At 36.7% G+C, this 19,138-nt stretch overlaps 1 protein-coding gene across 5 annotated transcripts in view; it reads left to right on the forward strand.

The window, feature by feature from the left end:
- ZEB1 (zinc finger E-box binding homeobox 1) overlaps positions 1-19,138 on the forward strand; it is a 196,681-nt gene that overhangs the window by 40,333 nt on the left and 137,210 nt on the right. Inside the window, exon 2 of one of the 5 annotated variants that reach the window (XM_027559786.1) lies at positions 8,926-9,081. The exons of the other annotated variants lie outside the window; for them this stretch is intronic. The gene's annotated coding sequence lies outside the window, so the exon portion shown is untranslated. The remainder of the gene's footprint in view (positions 1-8,925; positions 9,082-19,138) is intronic. 5 annotated transcript variants of the gene reach the window in all.

Here is a 19,138-nt window from a genome sequence, read left to right on the forward strand (position 1 = left end):
AGCTTTGGTGGGCCAAGCTGAAAACAGTGTGGCCTTTGCTTCTGAGGAGCCATCTCAGTGATGCGACCTGCTTGGCTAAGATCGGGGCACGCGACATAAGGCAAGTCTATGAACATTGCCTATGAGCAACTTTCCAAGAAAGGCCAGGGTGCCAGGTGGGTAGAGGCAGGGTTTAAACGAGAAGCAAATATGACTTAAATTCTTCTTACACGTAAGAACAATGTGATATTTAAAGGTGAAACTAATCAAAAAAGCAAAGGTTCTTTCAATGAAATAAATGAGCTTTATTATTTTTTTTTGTTTGCAAGTACTTGATACCTTTATTTGTACTGAATAAAAGTTTTATTGTTGATTCTTTTTGTTGGACAGGTTGAATTTGTGAATACGTTATAAACCATATTAAAATGCATTTGTACATCCTACTAAATACAGGGAACGTCATCTTTTGACCAATCATTGTCATTTTTAGGCTTTCCAAGTCTTAAACTGTTTTGTTCTTTCTTTCTTTCTTTCTGAGTCACACCCTTAAGGCCTTTTGAAGTGTCATCAAGAAAAAACAGCTGTGAGTGTTTGGCTCCAGTAGACAGGCTCACACTGCCTAGTCTTTGCCAGGGTTACCCTCTGCCTTTTGTGCCACGGGGTGGTCCTCATTGCCTAATGCCAAGACCACCCCATGTCCCCTTTCAGCAGCTTCGGCTGTCTACCACCTCCTTCATCCTGAGCTGGCAGGGTGGAATAGAGAGTTTCTGGAAAAAACCAGCCCTAAAACTTGAATCATCTTTGATACCTGTTTTGTTCCTCACCGCTGAATGATGGATTAAAATGATCCTTTGGATTCCTGTCTCTGTCCCTTTTCAAAGCCAGGGTTGGACTGTCCTAACACACCCTGTTAGGCACACCCTTGTCAAATCGGGCTTTCTGAAGGATTGCTTGGGTTTCTGAGCAGAGAACATGAGATGATTGCTTGCCCTTCCTGGACGCAGTGTGGGTGCTCTGCAGTGCATGTGCTCTCCTGGGAGAGGGAGTTTTCCAGGGTTCTGCTTCCTGCTCACGCTGTTTTCTTCAGCCTGAAATTCAGTTTATCTCTACCTATAAAAATCTTATTTGTTCTAAGGTCTAGCAAAGACCTTTTTCTTCTGTGAAGGCTTCCTAATCAACCCTAACTTGAATCCTTTGTCTGAGTTCCTAGCACACACTACTCATGAGCTGGAGCAGGACTTCTGTGATGCTTGGAAGAAGCTGAGAGGCTGTTTTCATGATGAGATTCCATAACGTTTCATACTTCATGCTTCTATCCCCCTCGACATTTAGCAGAGAATCCCACTTAGAGTGAGTGGGTAAATGTTTGGTAATTGCTTTACTCACAAGAGTTTTTGCAGAATTGCTTGCTACCCTGTACCCAAGAAGGACTGGTGTGTTTAAGCTTCTTTAAATGTTGTTCAAGCCAGGACCCCTTACTTGCTTCTGCGTTCCTGTCTACCTGTAGGGTTAGTTGGCTCTTTGGAAAATAGCTCGTGGCTTTGGGGATGGTTCGTGTGTGTTTTAGAGAAGGAAATAAAGCTATTGTTGGACTTTGGAAGGTGTAGCTTTTTCTAAGTGTTTTGCTACTTGGTACTGTATGCATAAGGCTGTGTTGGTGCAGTGTTTTGCATATTTCTTTGCTTTCTCTTTAATACATTATTTTTACACTTCGGGTGTGATATTGAAATAGAATCTCTGGGAGTGGGGTTTACTCTGCGTTTTTACTAAGACCCCTTTGAGGTGCTTTCAAAGGTGGTGGTGGTTGTGGTCATGACTGTGACCGCTCTGAAAACTGGTGTGTGTCTGGCCCACTCCTCCAGCCAGTGGACAGCTGTTAACTTACCTTGTGTTCACAGCAAGCCTGTGAGCTGAGTTGCTGTTGTTACCTTCATTTTTCCCTGGAGAAACTGCTGCTGCTGCTAAGTCGCTTCAGTCGTATCCGACTCTGTGTGACCCCATAGACGGCAGCCCACCAGGCTCCCCGTCCCTGGGATTCTCCAGGCAAGAACACTGGAGTGGGTTGCCATTTCCTGCTCCAATGCATGAAAGTGAAAAGAGAAAGGGAAGTCGCTCAGTCGTGTCTGACTCCTAGCAACCCCATGGACTGCAGCCTACCAGGCCCCTCCATCCATGGGATTTTCCAGGCAAGAGTACTGGAGTGGGTTGCCATTGCCTTCTCCGTAGAGGTAAATAACTTGCCCCCGAATAACTTTCTTGTAAATGTAGTAAATTTATGAAAAGGATGAGGCATATTTCTTTGGCTAATTTTAAAAATCCTATTTTCTCAAGGGTTGCTGTGAATCATGTGGTATAAAGAAACTATTTCTTCTTATGTATGTTGTCAAATCAATACACCAGCTCTGTAGAATACTTCAACAGGCAGATCTAAATATGGACACCCTATATTTTACAATTCTTGGTAAAAAGTAGACACACACACAACTTCGTACATTGAGGAAAATTTTTAAAAATTACACATTCTAATAAACACATGATTTTAAGAGGACTGCTCTTTAGTATAAATAAATACATGCATGTGTATGTATACACGTGTGTACATATATATATGCAATAGACATAGAATATATATGTTATATATTAATATATATAGATGTTAATATGTATAGATGTTACTTTGTGACCAAATGGAATATAAGACTGCTTAAGCACATATTTTTTGCTTAAATAGCATAAATCTTGATTTTATATTCAGAAATATTCTATTTTTAATAAATCATATTTATTAATAATAAGTTAGGTGAGATTATTTCACGCTCTCTGGCTGTGGTCTGGGTAAGCATGTGGTTGTGGTGGTGGGAGGCGCTAATATGTTGGTGTCGTTGCCTGTTCTGAGAATTTTAGTGAATTATTTTCGGTGTTACCTAATGAGTGCTCTGACTTTGGAGACTAACTGAACTAAAAAAATGTGTTGTGTTTGACTGGAAACATCTTATGAATTATGACTGAGTAGACAAATCTAAATTGAGTTAGTGCCAACTTTTATCCTTATAACTAAATATAAGCAGTTTTGACTATTTTTATATTTCTCATTTACAAATTTTCTGAACTTTTCTTACTGTCAGTTTATATATAGTCAAGATGAGTTATATCAAGCAATCAAGATAAGACTTTAATTTCTAATGCTATCCATCCATGTAGCATGGTTTAATTGCTAGACAGTCCTAAGAAAAACTAGATAAAAAGAACGCCAGGAGGTAAAATAAAAATAGATGTGATGCCACGGGAAAACCTACAAAATTGACTTTTGTATTAGAGACTTTGTGTGTGTGTGTGTGTGTAATTTTTTTAAATTTATTTACTAATTGAAAGATAATTGCTTTACAGAATTTTGTTGTTTTCTGTCAAATGTCAACATGAATCAGCCATCAGATCAGATCAAATCAGATCAGTCGCTCAGTCGTGTCCGACTCTTTGCGACCCCATGAATTGCAGCACGCCAGGCCTCCCTGTCCAACACCAACTCCCGGAGTTCACAGAGAATCAGCCATAGGTATACATATATCCCTTCCCTTTTTAACCTCCCTCCTATCTCCCTCCCCATCCCACTCCTTTAGCTTAATACAGAGCCCCTGTTTGGGTTTAGAGACACACTGCAAATTCCCATTTACTATCTGTGTTACACATGGTAATGTAAGTTTCCATGTTAATCTTGCCATACATCTCACCCTCTCCTCCCCTCTCCCCATGTCCATAAATCTATTCTCTTACGTCTGTTTCTCCATTGCTGCCCTGCAAATAAATTCTTCAGTACAATTTTTCTGGATTCTGTATATATACATCAGTATATGATATTTATCTTTCTCTTTCTGACTTACTTCACTCTGTATAATAGGCTCTAGGTTAATCCACCTCATCAGAACTGACTCAAATGCATTCCTTTTTATGGCTGAGTAATGTTCCATTGTGTATATGTACCACAACTTCTTTATCCATTTGTCTGTCAATGGACATCTAGGTTGCTTCCACGTTCTAGTTATTGTAAATCGTACTGCAATGAACAATGGGATACATGTGTCTTTTTCAGTTTTGGTTTCCTCAGTATATATGCCTAGGAGTGGGATTGCTGGTAGTTTTATTTTTAGTTTTTTTTTTTTAAGGAATCTCCATACTGTCTTCCATAGTGGCTATATCAATTTACATTCCAACCAACAGTGCAAGAGCATTCCCTTTTCTCCACACCCTCTCCAGCATTTATTGTTTGTAGACTTTTTTTAAATTTAATTTTATTTTTTAACTTTACAATATTGTATTGGTTTTGCCATATATCAAAATAAATTCGCCACAGGTATACATGTGTTCCCCATCCTGAACCCTCCTCCCTCCTCCATCCCCATACCATCCCTCTGGGTCATCCCAGTGCACCAGCCCCAAGCATCCAGTATCGTGCATCGAACCTGGACTGGCGACTCGTTTCATATATGATATTATACATGTTTCAATGCCATTCTCCCAAATCATCCCACCCTCTCCCTCTCCCACAGAGTCCAAAAGACTGTACTATACACATCTGTGTCTCTTTTGCTGTCTCATATACAGGGTTATTGTTACCATCTTTCTAAATTCCATATATATGCATTAGTATACTGTATTGGTGTTTTTCTTTCTGGCTTACTTCACTCTGTATAATAGGCTCCAGTTCCATCCACCTCATTAGAACTGATTCAAATGTATTCTTTTTAATGGCTGAGTAATACTCTGATGGCCATTCTGACCAGTGTGAGGTGATATCTCACTGCAATTTTTATTTGCATTTCTCTAATAATGAGCTATGTTGAGCATCTTTTCATGTGTTTGTTAGCCATTTGTATGTCTTCGGAGAAATGTCTGTTTAGGTCTTTTTCCCACTTTTTGATTGGGTTGTTTGTTTTTCTGGTATTGAGTTGTATGAGTTCCTTGTATATTTTGGAAATTAATCCTTAGTCAGTTGTTTCATTTGCTATTATTTTCTCCCATTCTGAGAGTTGTCTTATCACCTTGCTGATCATTTCCTTTGCTGTGCAAAAGCTTTCAAGTTTAATCAGGTCCCACTTGTTTACTTTTATTTTTATTTCTGTTACTCTAGGAGGTGGGTCATAGAGGATCTTGCTTTGATTTATGTCATCGAGCCTATGTTTTCCTCTATGAGTTTTATTGTTTCCAGTCATACATTTAGGTCTTTAATCCATTTTTAATTCATCTTTGTGTCTGGTGTTAGGAAGTGTTCTAATTTTATTCTTTTACATGTAGCTGTCCAGTTTTCCCAGCTCCATTTATTGAAGAGGCTATCTTTGCCCCATTGTATATCCTTGTCTCTTTTGTCAAAAATAAGATACCCATAGGTGCATGGGTTTATTTCTGGGCTTTCTGTCTTGTTCCATTTGGTCTGTATTTCTGTTTTTGTGCCAGTACCATACTGTCTTGATGACTGTACCTTTGTCATATAATCTGAAGTCAGGAAGGTTGATTCCTCCACCTCCATTCTTCTTTCTCAAGACTGCTTTTGCTATTCGGGGTCTTTTGTGTCTCCATATGAATTGTGAAAATTTTTGTTCTAGTTCTGTGAAAAATGCCATTGGTAATTTGATGGGGATCACATTGAATCTGTAGATTGCATGTGCTAGTATTGTCATTTTCACAGTGACAATTTTATTTATTCCTACCTTTATTCTTCCTACCCAGGAATTTGGAATATCTCTCCATCTGTTTATGTCATCTTTGATTTCTTTCATTAGTGTCTTAAAATTTTCTGTGTACAGTTCTTTTGTCTCCTTAGGTAAGTTTATTCCTAGATATTTTATTCTTTTTGCTGCAGTGGTGAATAGGGTTGATTCCTTAGTTTCTCTTTCTGATTTTTCATTGTTAGTATATAGGAATGCAAGTTATTTCTGTGTATTGATTTTGTATCCTGTGACTTTGCTGAATTCACTGATTAGCTCTAGTAATTTTTTGATAGTATCTTTAGGGTTTTCTATGTACAGTATCATGTCATCTGCAAACAGTGAGAGCTTTACTTCTTTTCTGATCTGGATTCCTTTTATTTCTTTTCTTCTCTGATTGCTGTAGCTAGGACTTCCAAAACTATGTTGAATAATATAGGGATGAAAGTGGACACCCTTGTCTTGTTCCTGATCTTAGGGGGAATGCTTTCAGTGTTTCACCACTGAGAATAATGTTTGCTGTGGGCTTATCATACATGGCCTTTACCGTGTTGAGGTAGGTTCCTTCTGTGCCCATTTTTTGAATAGTCTTAATCATAAATGGGTGCTGAATTTTGTCAAAGACTTTTTCTGCATCTATTGAGATCATTTGTTTTTTATTTTTCAATTTGTTAATATGGTGTATCACATTGATTGATTTGTGTATATTGAAGAATCCTTGCATCCCTGGAATAAACCTAAGTTGATCATGGTGTCTGAGCTTTTTAATGTCCTGTTGAATTCTGTTTGCTAAAATTTTGTTGAGGATTTTTGCATCTATGTTCATCAATGATACTGGCCTGTAGAGAAACTTTAGATGAAATTTTATACATTCCTCAAACTCATGTTCTGAGTGTGTAAGATTTGGGTATAAGACTGGATGCCTGTGGGGTTTAAATTAATCATACATTCTTCTTCCCCTAACTTCGTGAATTGAGTCTTTGCATCTTTGGAGCTAGTGATCTGTATGTTTGAGATTTGATGTTGAGGTTAAAAGGTTTACATGTTTTTAATAAAATTATATCTTTCTTAGGCATAATTCTTTATTTACTTAACTATAGTAAAAGAAACATTGGTTCTTAAGGGGTCTTGATTTTGCTGCTATCTAGCTGTGTGACTTTGGACAAGTAATATTACTGCTGGACCTGTTTCTCCATTAAAATGAGGGGTGGCGTTAAATGTTAAAACTGTTATAAGTGAACTAGTTGAATGTATTTAAGATTATATATAGGCACACAAACACTTGACAAGTCATCATTGCTGGAGTATGAAACTAGCTGTTATGTAGGTGCGTTATCAATAATGTTGTTCACACCAAAAGAAGCATTCTGTGCTTTCTGGTTCATGATTTTGTTACTGTGGTAGTAACTTTTCAGAATTATGTCTCTTGTACTAAAAATTAAATTAAATCACTACGATGATGATTGGAATCTTTAGGATGAGTGACATGAAAAGTTTAGAATTGTTTCTCTTATACTGAAGGCTTGATTTTTAAAATATCTCATGGTCTGCAATTTCATTTGACTAAGGAATTTATCTTTGATCTTATTCCAGAGTAAGGGCATGAATACTCCCACAGTCATAGTCTATATTTAATTAAGTTTTGCTCTGTGGGCTTCATCAGGCTCAATAATAATAAAATGGTTGTATATTTTCTGCTTTCAAAATACATCTTTATAGAAAGTCTTCTCAGATCACCCCACATGTGACAAATCTATTCAAACAATTGAAACTGCCACTGTGTGCTTGTTTCTCTCTTGGAAATCTACCAATCATACATCATGAACTGTCTTCTCCTCCCACAACCCCCATGTTCAAAGTTTTATATTATAAAACTCCTTGAGAAAGGAGGTTAACGTTGTAGCTCCTACTATCTAGGAAAGAACTCTGTTCATCTCTGAATAGTTCTTAAGTGTTATTGCTGCTGAGGATTTGGGATTAAAATTATTGGATAGAATGGAGTAAGCCTTTTTCTAGGATATCAAACTATTTGAGGTCAGTGTGATTAACTCTTAAGACACAGCAGTTTTGGTAAGCTTTGGGCTTTGTTCTGAAGTCAGTTTCTCCTGGTTTAACTGTAAATTGACCCTTTACTTTATGTTCTCTTGTATGTGATACCTTGTATATAATACCAGGTTACTGATGGGAGGAACCTCTCAGGGTGTGGGTGGACTAGAGATGCAAGTGCACTTGCCTTCATGTGTGTGAGAGGAGGGCGGGCATGGAATCTGAGGATAGGGGTGTGTCACGGTCAGCATTCTGATCTGAGTCCTGCGTGACTGTCTAATTATGTACACTGAGTCTGCACCTGTTATAGGTGACATTCAGAAACTGTTTTTAATCAGTAGTAAATATGATACCTTGGGAAGGTAAGACAGTGTTTTCCTTTTCTTTCCTGTCTTCATTTTAGCTTTATTGTATATTTACTGAAGCTTTACATTGTCAGGGAAAAAATGTTATTGAATGGGCCAACTTCTGACCAGGCAGAAATGCTCCTGGGGATCTGAGGGACTATCTTAACCACAGGTGGGAACAATGTAATATGCCAAATACTTGAGAAGTATCAGAACAGAGAGAGACTGTACAACTTAATCAGAAAGCCCAATGATTGAAGACCGTATATAATTGACAGGTGCTACAAAGACCAACTGTAGTAATTGAGAGAAAAGGAGCCTCAGCTGGTGCAGAAAGGGGGCAGAGTTGTTGGTGCAGTGTAATTGGAAGTGGTAGCCAGACATTTTTCTTCTCAGTACAGAGGATGATGCTTGCAGTCAGGGCATGTAACCTTTAACTTCTTAATGGTGTGGACTGCAAGTAGGTGATGACTTAACAAATACTTTATATACATATAGATGATATTATCAGAGTGTTTCTCCATATTATAATTAGTTTTCAGGTAGATTCAATGACAGAATTTAAATTTGTGACTCTATGTTTTATAGATACATCATTGAATAAATACCATCTTTGTCATGTGTTAACTTGGGTTACAGAATAATTGTGGTAACTTTTTGGAAACAATTGAAGTTTACCTAAAACTGTTCTCTGTAGATAATATTTTTTATCCTAGCATTTCTTCTTAAACATGTTAATGACTGCTTGAAAAGAGGTGAATCAAACTCAACTCACTTAATTTTCCAGCTTAGAGTCTTTACTCATTGTCAGTTAGTGGGTGTGGAAACAATTTAATAAAGTTTGGGTAATTTAGTTTCAGTTTAAATTCTCAACTGGCAATTGGCCGAAAACTCCCATCTGAAGACGTGAGCATCCAAAAGTCATGTTGTGATTTGGCTGCTGTCTGCTCAACAGAGGAGGCCCTGCCGGGAGAGCCGTGGAAGAACTGACTGGCAAAAGAAAACCCATGGTAAGAGTTTCCCTTTAACTTACTGTGTGTGTGTGAGAAGCATACACACACAGATACCATTGTATCTGAATTAAAATTTTAGAGCTTTTAGAATCTAGGACAAAATTAATGCCAAGTGTTTGAATTTATATGTCTATGATTTACATCTATAATAAGATAAATGTAAGGAATGGTTTTGTAGATAAGAGATTTTTATAATGCTTAATGTTGATAAGAAAATAATATTAAGTGTGAAAATCAGTTTAACACATTCAGTTTTTTATAGTTCTGCTATAGATAATCATCATTTTAAAATAGCATATTTTAAATGTTCCTTGAGTAAAGTTTCTGCCAAACTGAATTAGTTTCATAGCTGCTCCTCATTCAAAGTAAATGTCATAAATTTTGCAGTGAAGTAGCCTGTTGATTCCTGCTTCCTTTTTAATTACATTATAAGATGATAGGGAGGAAGAAAGAAAGTATAATATCAAATAATCAAATACACTGAGTGACATTAAGCCTTTAAAACATATCATTATTACTATACCTCTGTGGAAAATATGAAGTTCTTAAGATATTTATGTAGCCAAAATAAAATGGAGTAGCTGTTCATAATATAGCACAGAATCAAATTGTAGTGAAACAATTAGACCTCTCTCTCTGCCTTTCACATGTTTGCACTGAGAAAGTAATTCAAATTTGGCTACATTTTAATGTCCTTCAAGTGACCTGAAACTTAATAGTTTTATCCTCTTTGTGTTTGGCTCCTGTATACCCTTTTATTTGAATATCTGTGTCCTGTCAGATCCATGATTCATTAACTTTGGACAGGAGTGGAATTAGTAAATTATAAAGGTTGAAATCCAAAATCAGTGTTTATCAGAGCTTACTTGAGTGTCTCTGTGGACATAGTAGCTTTTGATAACTGGACAGTGTGATGAAGGCGAGATATTAATAATAGATTGTGATTCTGTGTCAGACTTAACAATTTTTGAGATTGACATAGTTTGGGTAGTTTTTCTTTTGCAGTTAGAGGTGTCAAAATGATGTTAGTTGAATGTGACCGTATTTTCTAGAGGTTAGTAACAAACGTGTCAGGACTAGCACGTGTGACAAGCGCCTCACACAGCGTCTGTCACCATATGAACATTCTCACGCTGACAGCGAGCCTAGTGCCCTGGATGGCGGCATCTGACCTCCCTGCACTCGGTCTATGGATAGTCTGCTCTATGCCGTCCGGACAGCTGAGTGCCCAAAGGAAGATGGTGCCATTCAAACCAGAGGTGCTTCCTAACTGCTCTTAAATGCGCAGTGTAGATGGTGATTACAGTGTAGATAAAATGGCAACTGGAGCCAGTACTTTAGAAAGGCATAAGCAGGTGTGTGAGGAAAGCAGGGAAGCAGGGATCTCATATTTATTTACTAAGGTAACTGATGACTTGTCTTCTGAACTTTAAATATGTATCATTTATTAAATGAATATCTTCTGATCGAAACACGCAGAAAGACTGAATTCTAACCACGGAAGTTTTTTTTCTGCTGCTATTCTGTTTTCTTAGATGTTCTTAAGAATTTGCAGCAAAGCCTTGTTAAAGTCATGTTCTTATAAGAATTTCGTTTTCTGAAGAGAATTCTTACGTTTTAAGATTTACTGCAGTGAATGATGGCCCTGATTTCTTCAGCTGAATTTAAGATTATTAAAATAGATGTCATCCATGAACTAAGCACTCTCCTCTCCTTAGCAACTATTCCATTCTAGTGTCAGGCCAGCACAGGGATTTATTTATCTCTCGCTTTATATCATTGAGTTGTTACATAGAGACATTTTTAAATGATAGTATGATTTCCTTAATCAGCTTTTATCCCTTTTTGAAAGAAATAACTGTAAAATTTGTTTCTTTTATAGCTTATTCTGGAATGTGCATATTTACTAGATTTTTGAAAATATATATGATAGACCATTTGGATGACTAAACATTTACACTTTTTCTGTCGGACACAGTGAATCTTATCTAAGGGAAGTGATGTTTAAAAAATGATAAAGTTAGTTTGTTTCTAAGTTAGATCTGTCAACATTAAAAAAAAAAACTCATTGAAGACTCACTTTTCTTTATTCAGCTGATAATATGAAAGCAGATTGAATCAGAGTGTGCAATCCAGTAAGAACCTAAAATCAGAAAGATTTACTTTTAGATTAGACATGTTCTTTCCCCTAATTTACTACTAAAATATATAAGCTATTTTAAAAATTAAATAACTATAAATATTTTTCAAGTGGCAAAAATCCAGGGTAAGTCTGTTGTTAATTTCCTCCTCAAGATTGTGATATTGACTTCAGTCTCTGCAGTGACTTCTATTATAATTTTTTCCTGGGTACACTCAGAAGAAGGACTCCAGCCTCCCTTTCAAGTATTCTGATTTGAAGATCTTATCAGCTGATAAGGCAGTTTGTTTGTCACTGCTAAGAGAAAGATGTCATTCCCATCCTCCCAGGAGGAGTGTCTAGAGGAAAATGATCCTGGCTGGGCAGCGAGCCTTGCAGTTTTCACGACATCACATTTCTATGATGGTTCTTTTAGGTTCTATGCAGTTAGCTTCGAGTGGTCCATGGGCAGGTGGAGAATTGGGCATTTAGCCACATAAAGATGTTTAACCACATAGTTATGTAAACATCACAGATGGAAGGGGATACATAGCCTTTCTTTTACTAAAATGAATGAAAAATAACCCTCGTTTCTAAGTGAACAAAAGTCTACTAACAGTCATCATTTATATGATGGACATAACTGTAACTTTTCAGTTTAGTGAATCAGTATCTGCTTGGTATGTTGTGATACAGTGGCTTCTAAAAGAAGTTTGGGGGCTACCACTATCAGAATAAATGATGATTAGCAATGGTGTGGAATTGGAAGTTTCAGAAAGGTAAATTTTAATAAAATTATTGTTTATAATGGTGGGAAGGAAAAATCATTTTCAGTTCATAGACGAAAGAAGCTTTTAAATGTGGAAAATAAAATGGAGTACCTTTCAAGATCCATTCTTTTAAGAACCTAAGACAGAAGTTTATAAAGAAGGAATTCTTACTGATAAAAATCACAAGGATCATTTGAAGAAAAATTGTGACATCTTAAACATTAATATATTAAATAATGATAAAAATGTATTAAGTCTTATGTAAAATAAATGTTACAAGCAATATTTAGTTGCTGCTACTAGTGATCTTTGGGCTCCCCAGGTGGTGCTAGTGATAAAGAACCCCCCTGCCAGTGGAGGAGACACAGGTTCGATCCCTGGGTCAGGCAATTGCCTGAAGGAGGGCATGGCAACTCTCTCCAATATTCTTACCTAGAGAATCCCATGGACAGAGGAGAAACTAGGCAGGCTAAAGTTGGACACAACTGAAGCGACTTAGCACACATGTGCTAGGGATCTTTACTAAATAAATATAATAGATAAAAGAGTATATCCCAGTCATTCATTCTGTAAATTCATACTGACAGTCTGCTGTATGTGTCAGGCACTACACTAGGCATAGGGGCTGTACTCACAAATATGACTGATGTCACCTTCAGGTTAGAGTCTGTCGGGGGGTAGACATTAACCTAGTAATTACAGTAAAGTTGTGGCTTTTTTTAAAAAGCATCCTTTCTTAAGGATACCTTGAGAATTGATCTATAGTGTGTTCGTTATTCAGTTTATTTTCCTCATGAAATGAGGTTATTCATTTTTACATAAAAATTGAACAGAAACTCTTTGAGACTGGATCTTAGAAATTAGTAGGGACTTATGAATTCTTGGCTTTTGTATAGCTTACTTAAAATAAGGAAACTTGAAGTTTCTAAGGTACCAAGAAATGTGAGTATCAGCAGATCTCATAAAGCCTATCCTGTATGATCACTTAATAAAATTAAAATTATACAAAGCGGTTTTACATTTCTGAGTTGTCGTGATTAAGAGGTTGGGCTCTAGAATCAGATCAGTTGGGTTTGACTATTAACTGAGACTTATAAGCTTGCATCCTTAAACCCCTCTGTGTACAAAGAAAGTTTTTGTATTTGTAGATTAATTCAATTTAATTCACAATAAGTGCAAGTACTTTAATGATTTTCAGGTGAAATATTTGAATTAAATTTAAGATAGGTATTTCATAATCCAGTGTCCTTATTTTTGCTTACAATATAGAATTCTTCCGTTGTAAGATCTCAGTAAGAGAGAATTCTTTCAACACTGGAAGTATCATTTCCCATGACCCTAATCAGTTGGATAGAATTAATCAACTTGGTAAGTTACTGAACACTTACTAGGCTGTCTAGCACTTGCTGATAGTAGTGTCACGAAAAACTACGCTGTCCCTGTGCTTAGGCCTTAGGAAGACTAAAACCATGGAAAGAACAATTAGACGTCAAGCCGAAGATCTGAGACCTAGTTCCTGCTCTGCTACTAATACATGGAGGGATCGCAGATATATGAACTACTCTAGTTGAGGCTATCTCAGATCTCAAGTCTCCTCACTTTATGTGTATGTGATATATATATATATGTGTATGCATATGCATGCATGTGTGTATGCATATATACACACAATATGTATATATCCATTCCATATTATTGCCCTAAATTGAAATGAAAAGCTAAGAATTCATTTAAGCTTTTTATTTTATATGCTGAGTAAAGATTTCTGTCCTACATGGTATTTTACATGATACCATCAAGTAAAAATACATTATTGATTTTTACATATACTATTTCAGGGCTTTTCAAATATTCCCATATAAATTATGTACTATTCTATAACTTCATAAGAGAAATGTAAAATTGCTTTAGTCTACCCAATTTCAAACTGATTTCCTTGCTATATGATTAAAAATTTTTTTCCAGTAAACATTTCTAGCAGGTACCAAGTTATTTTTTTACACCTTTAAACTAGCATTTTATAAACCAGTGTTAATAATTATAGTAGTTCATAGCAACTCTGCCCTTTACAACAGTATACGGTTTTCTAGTTAGGTAAATTGTATCATGAGTTCCCAGAGTAATTTACTGATTCAGGTAGAGCCTTTGAAGGGAGAAGACATAAGCAAGCATGGTTTGTGCTTATATGTATACACTTTACCATATGATCTCACTGAATCCTGTAAATACCACCTACTCCTGCTAAAGGGGAGCAGAGTGGCCAGAAGCTGCTAGTTCAAGGTCCCCTGTACTGCCCAGCTCTGCCTCAGTGTGGCGGGCATCTGGGCCCCAATGTGTTCCCAGCCAAGTGAATGTAGGAAGTTGGTTTGTATGTCTATTGACTTGCAGATGAGATTGTAGTCATAATTAGAAGAATAGGATTCGCAGGTGGCGCCAGTGGTAAAGAACCTGCCTACCAATGCAGGAGACAAAAAAGAGACGCAGGTTCCAACCCTAGGTCAGGAAGGTCCCTTGGAAGAGGGCATGGAAACCCACTCCAATATTCTTGCCTTGAGAATCCCATGGAGAGAGGAGCCTGGTCAGCTACAATCCATAGGATCGCACAGTCAGACACGACTGAAGTGATTTTGCACACACATTAAGAACGCCTGCTGCATTTTAAATGTTAAAATGTAACAAGGCATTAAAAGCAAACGTTTTTTGGACAAGCATAGCATTTAAATTTACAAGTTATTTGGAGGAAATACTAACATGCAGTATTATGAAAGAAGTCTTAAGTTTATAAGAATATAAAACTAACAAAATTTGTGGAGGATTTGCTTCTGTGTTACCAAGTTGGAAAAAGTCTTATCCATCACTGCTGCTGCTGCTAAGTCACCTCAGTCGTGTCCGAGTCTGTGCAACCCCATAGACGGCAGCCCACCAGGCTCCCCCGTCCCTGGGATTCTCCAGGCAAGAACACTGGAGTGGGTTGCCATTTCCTTCTCCAACGCATGAAAGTGAAAAGTGAAAGTGATGTCGCTCAGTCGTGTCCGACTCCCAGCGACCCTATGGACTACAGCCCACCAGGCTCCTCCATCCATGGGATTTTCTAGGCAAGAGTACTGGAGTGGGGTGCCATTGCCTTCTCCATCACTAAGCGATCATTAATACAGAAAAAGAGAAACCAAGAATTTAAAAAAGATAACATCTCTAATTGCTGTGAAAATAAGACAAGTAGACAGTTCTCTCTTATGCTGTAGGGACACTTTATGTGGGGACAGATAAATGATGACTGTGGTTCTGTGGTGGTGATGATGTGGTGGAGCGTATGAGGGGCACTTTTCAGGGTATCTCTGCCACATACTTTACTCTTAGAGATTCATTTAAATGTTTGAGGAACATATAAATCCAAATACCTGTGTGGGTGTTAAAATCTTTCACTTGAATACTTGAGTACCTGCTGTGAATAAAATATGCTGTTTCATATTTTGCACAGTGAGGCTGTAACACACAACCTCCTGTCACTTAGCTGAGACCAGTCAACCTCATTCAGAGAAAAGAATATTGGTTGGTTAAAGGAAGGGGTCATTTGAATCGGGAATAGTTTTGAAAATGCAAACCCAAGTGTAATATGTACCATTAAAATCAGAAGGCAGCATGAGTTTATTGAGATATGAAAGAGGTATAATATCAAAGTACTTTCCTTTGCATTGGTTCAGTGTACCTGACAAACCATAATATCTTATATTTGATTGTTAGGGGTACAGATTTTTCTGTTTCTCTGATATTTTGTTTCCTAAAGTATCATTGGACTAGAATTTATAGTTTTTCCTTGCATATACACATATACAGTAACAATATATGCAAGTCAAATTTAATTTTTAAATGACTGTTTTACAATGTGGATACATTCGTGCCAACCACAGGGCAGTCTGTGCTGTCTTTTGCACCCTTGCTTTGTACAGGGTGAGCATGTTCGATGTGTGGCAAGGCAGTAGATAATAGTTCTATTTTTACTTAGACTGTATTTGGCTTAATAGGTGATATTCTAGGGGCCTGGGTTTCTATAATTATGAAAAATTTCAAACATGTAAAGGAAAAGAGACTAGTGTAATAAACTCCCTATGTCTGTGGTCCGGATTTAACAATTAGAAATTTTTGCCACGGTTGCTTCATCTACCTCCTCCTGTTTGCTCAACTATTTTGAAGAATATCCCAGACCTCAAGTCTTTTTTACTTCTACCTTCTTCAATAGTCAACTCTTTTATAAAAACAAGGACTTTTAAAAAGTTTATTTTATTGGAGTATAGTTGACTTACAATGTTGTGGTAGTTTCTGTCAAATAGCAAAGTGATTCAGTTACCCATATAAATACACACACACACATACATACACACACACACACATATATATACACACACATTCTTTTTCATATTCCATCAGATATTAAATATAGTTCCTGTGCTATACAGTAGGGAAAGAAAGACTTTTTAATACAACTACAATACCTCTAATACATCAAACAAAATTAACAAAACTTACGTGTATCAGTTGATACTATCTCCCTATTCAGTCCCCCATGCTTTTGATTCAAAATTGTTATATGATATTTGGGCCGTTTGTTCAGAATCCACACAAAATCCTTGTTGTGTTAGGTTGTTAGGACGGCTGCATAGTTGAAGTCTTTTCTTCCTCACTACCTGCTTCCCTTCCTCCTTGCCTCTCCCTTCCTCCCTTCCCTTCCTCTCTTCATCTCTCTGTCCTTCCTGTTCTTGACTCTTCAAAGGAGCTGGGGAAGTTGTCCCATAGAATAGCCCCTATTCTGGATATTTCTGGTGGCTTCCCAGTTAATATATTCCATTGACCTCTACATTTCCTGCAAATTAGAAGTTAGCTCAACAGACCTGGTTAGATCCAGGTTGAGCTTTGATTTTAGGGTTTAGGTGGAGTGGACAGGAATACCTCGTACATGAAGCTGTGCCTTTATGCTGAACCACATCACGGAGCATGTGGTGTGTCTGCTTGTCACTCTCTTCACAGTGTTAGAATTGGTCAGTGCCAACAGCCCAGTCTCTCCATGGAGGCTTTCCCCCTTTCCTGTTGTGGTTTAATCCATTGCCAGTTGTTTCTGAATCAGTTCTATCATTAGGGTTTGCAGGATAACAAATATTTTAATCTGTTACACCATCCACATTTATTCTAAGAAAAATTTTCCCTTGTAAACTGTGACTTTTGATTTCTCTGAAATAGTTCATCCAAGAAATAAACCCAGTGCTCTTAATATCATCTCTTAAATATCTAGTTTCCTATCCAAGAGTAACTTTAGGTATGAAAATCACATAGTACTGAAGTGACCATGTAATTACAGGATTTTTATAGAGGAAAGATACTTCTTACTTGATTTTTATGAACAGTGTCAGTATTAGGACAACTTTATATAGTTAGCATATACAGTATTGATTATTTAGGAACTGGGACCCTTTTCTTTCAAGTTCTTCTTGGTCAAATATGTTTCTCTTTGCTGAGTCATGAGTGATTAGTTGAACTTCAGCAAGCAAAACAGTATCACAGGGCAGAGTAGTACTGTATAGGTGGGTAGCATATAAGGGATGATCTAATATTGCCAGATTTATAAACTTAAATTCATGAGCAAAACTGTTATTTTTATTATTAGTTTATTTAACAACCACCAGTAACTCCATCTAATACTGTTAACAAAATAAGAAAAATATTTCACTTTTAGATGACATGACTGATTAAGAAAACCTATGGCGGTCAGCTTTAAAGCCATTTTTATAAACAGGAAAAATAAAGTTCTGGATATACTGTATCTTTATACCAACTGAAAAAACACTGGGAAAAGACCCCACTCAGAACTGTAACAAACAAAGCATAATACTTACCAATAAATTTAAGAAAGATATTAGACCTTTTGAAAGAAACTTAAAACATTTGAAAGCATCTTAAGATTTAAATAAATGAAGAGAAACTATTTCTTAATCTTGAGAATTGTTGGCAAATTATTTCACTATAAGCAATTAATAGATTTCTCAGTTTATTTCTGACTTTCAGATTTTCTAGTGACTTACTTTATTTGATAGTGATTCAACAATGAGGGTAAGTCTAAATCTACTACATACTGGAAGACGTTTAAAACATCAGTGGTAATGATGCCGGAACAGACGTGTAACTCAGGTAGTAGAAGAGAATTCTCTGCCGCTTGCAGATTTGGACAGAAGTTTTCCTTGAGCCCCTGACTTCTTGGTCAGTGAGAGTTGAGAGAAATGCCCTTCATCCTGTGACCTCAGCAAATCCCTGTCCCTCACGACCTCAGCTTTCTTGCCTCTGCAGCCACTGTGATTTCTTTGCCAGTGTCAGTACAGATGGAAAATCAGCCTCTTCTACTAGTTTTTTTAAAATGTAGCATTCAGTGAGTTTAGAGACTCGAGTAGGTGCTGTAATCAGCAAATTTTATCTTAATCTTTGGGCAAAACATTACTATTCACATCCTTGCCTCGCTTCTACTCTTTACTAAACTAATACAATTGCCTTTGTTAGAGGGAGTCTGAAAAGTATTTTTTCTGTCTTGTAAAACATGGATTACAGGAGTGTTATAAGGAATCCAAATTTAGTCCCATTTACTTACAACAACTTAACTATTTTTCATTATAGGAGAGGCCACTTAAAGGATATTCATTCAATGGTATTAGGTAGTGGTATAACTGCAAAAGGGATAAGACAAGAAAAGGCATTCATCCATACTTTATACAACCAGAGGAATTTTTTTAAAAAGTAGCATGGGAAATGCTTTTACATCTCATATATGAAGCATTAGTAGAACTCACCAAGATAAAGTATACCCTTGAATATTAAAAATGTTTGGCAGATCAAAATATTATAATTAAAAGGATCACTGAAAATTGTGGAAAATATCCAAAACAGAAGTTACAGAGAAAATGATAACAGATATGATAGTTTCATATTATTGCAGAATATGCAAATTTAGACTTCAAGATCCTAGCCTATAAGTGAGAAAAAGTATGACAAGTTATGAGAATAAAGAAATAAGAGTAATATGAGGGGGAATATTTACCTATGCACTTACCAAAAAACTACAAATTATGACTTGGAAATACAGATTTTTCATTGTATTAAAAGGGCTAAATTTTCTTAAAAGAAATCT

The sequence above is a fragment of the Bos indicus x Bos taurus genome, chromosome 13 (genome assembly GCF_003369695.1).
Source record: "Bos indicus x Bos taurus breed Angus x Brahman F1 hybrid chromosome 13, Bos_hybrid_MaternalHap_v2.0, whole genome shotgun sequence".
Classification (NCBI taxonomy): Eukaryota; Metazoa; Chordata; class Mammalia; order Artiodactyla; family Bovidae; genus Bos; species Bos indicus x Bos taurus.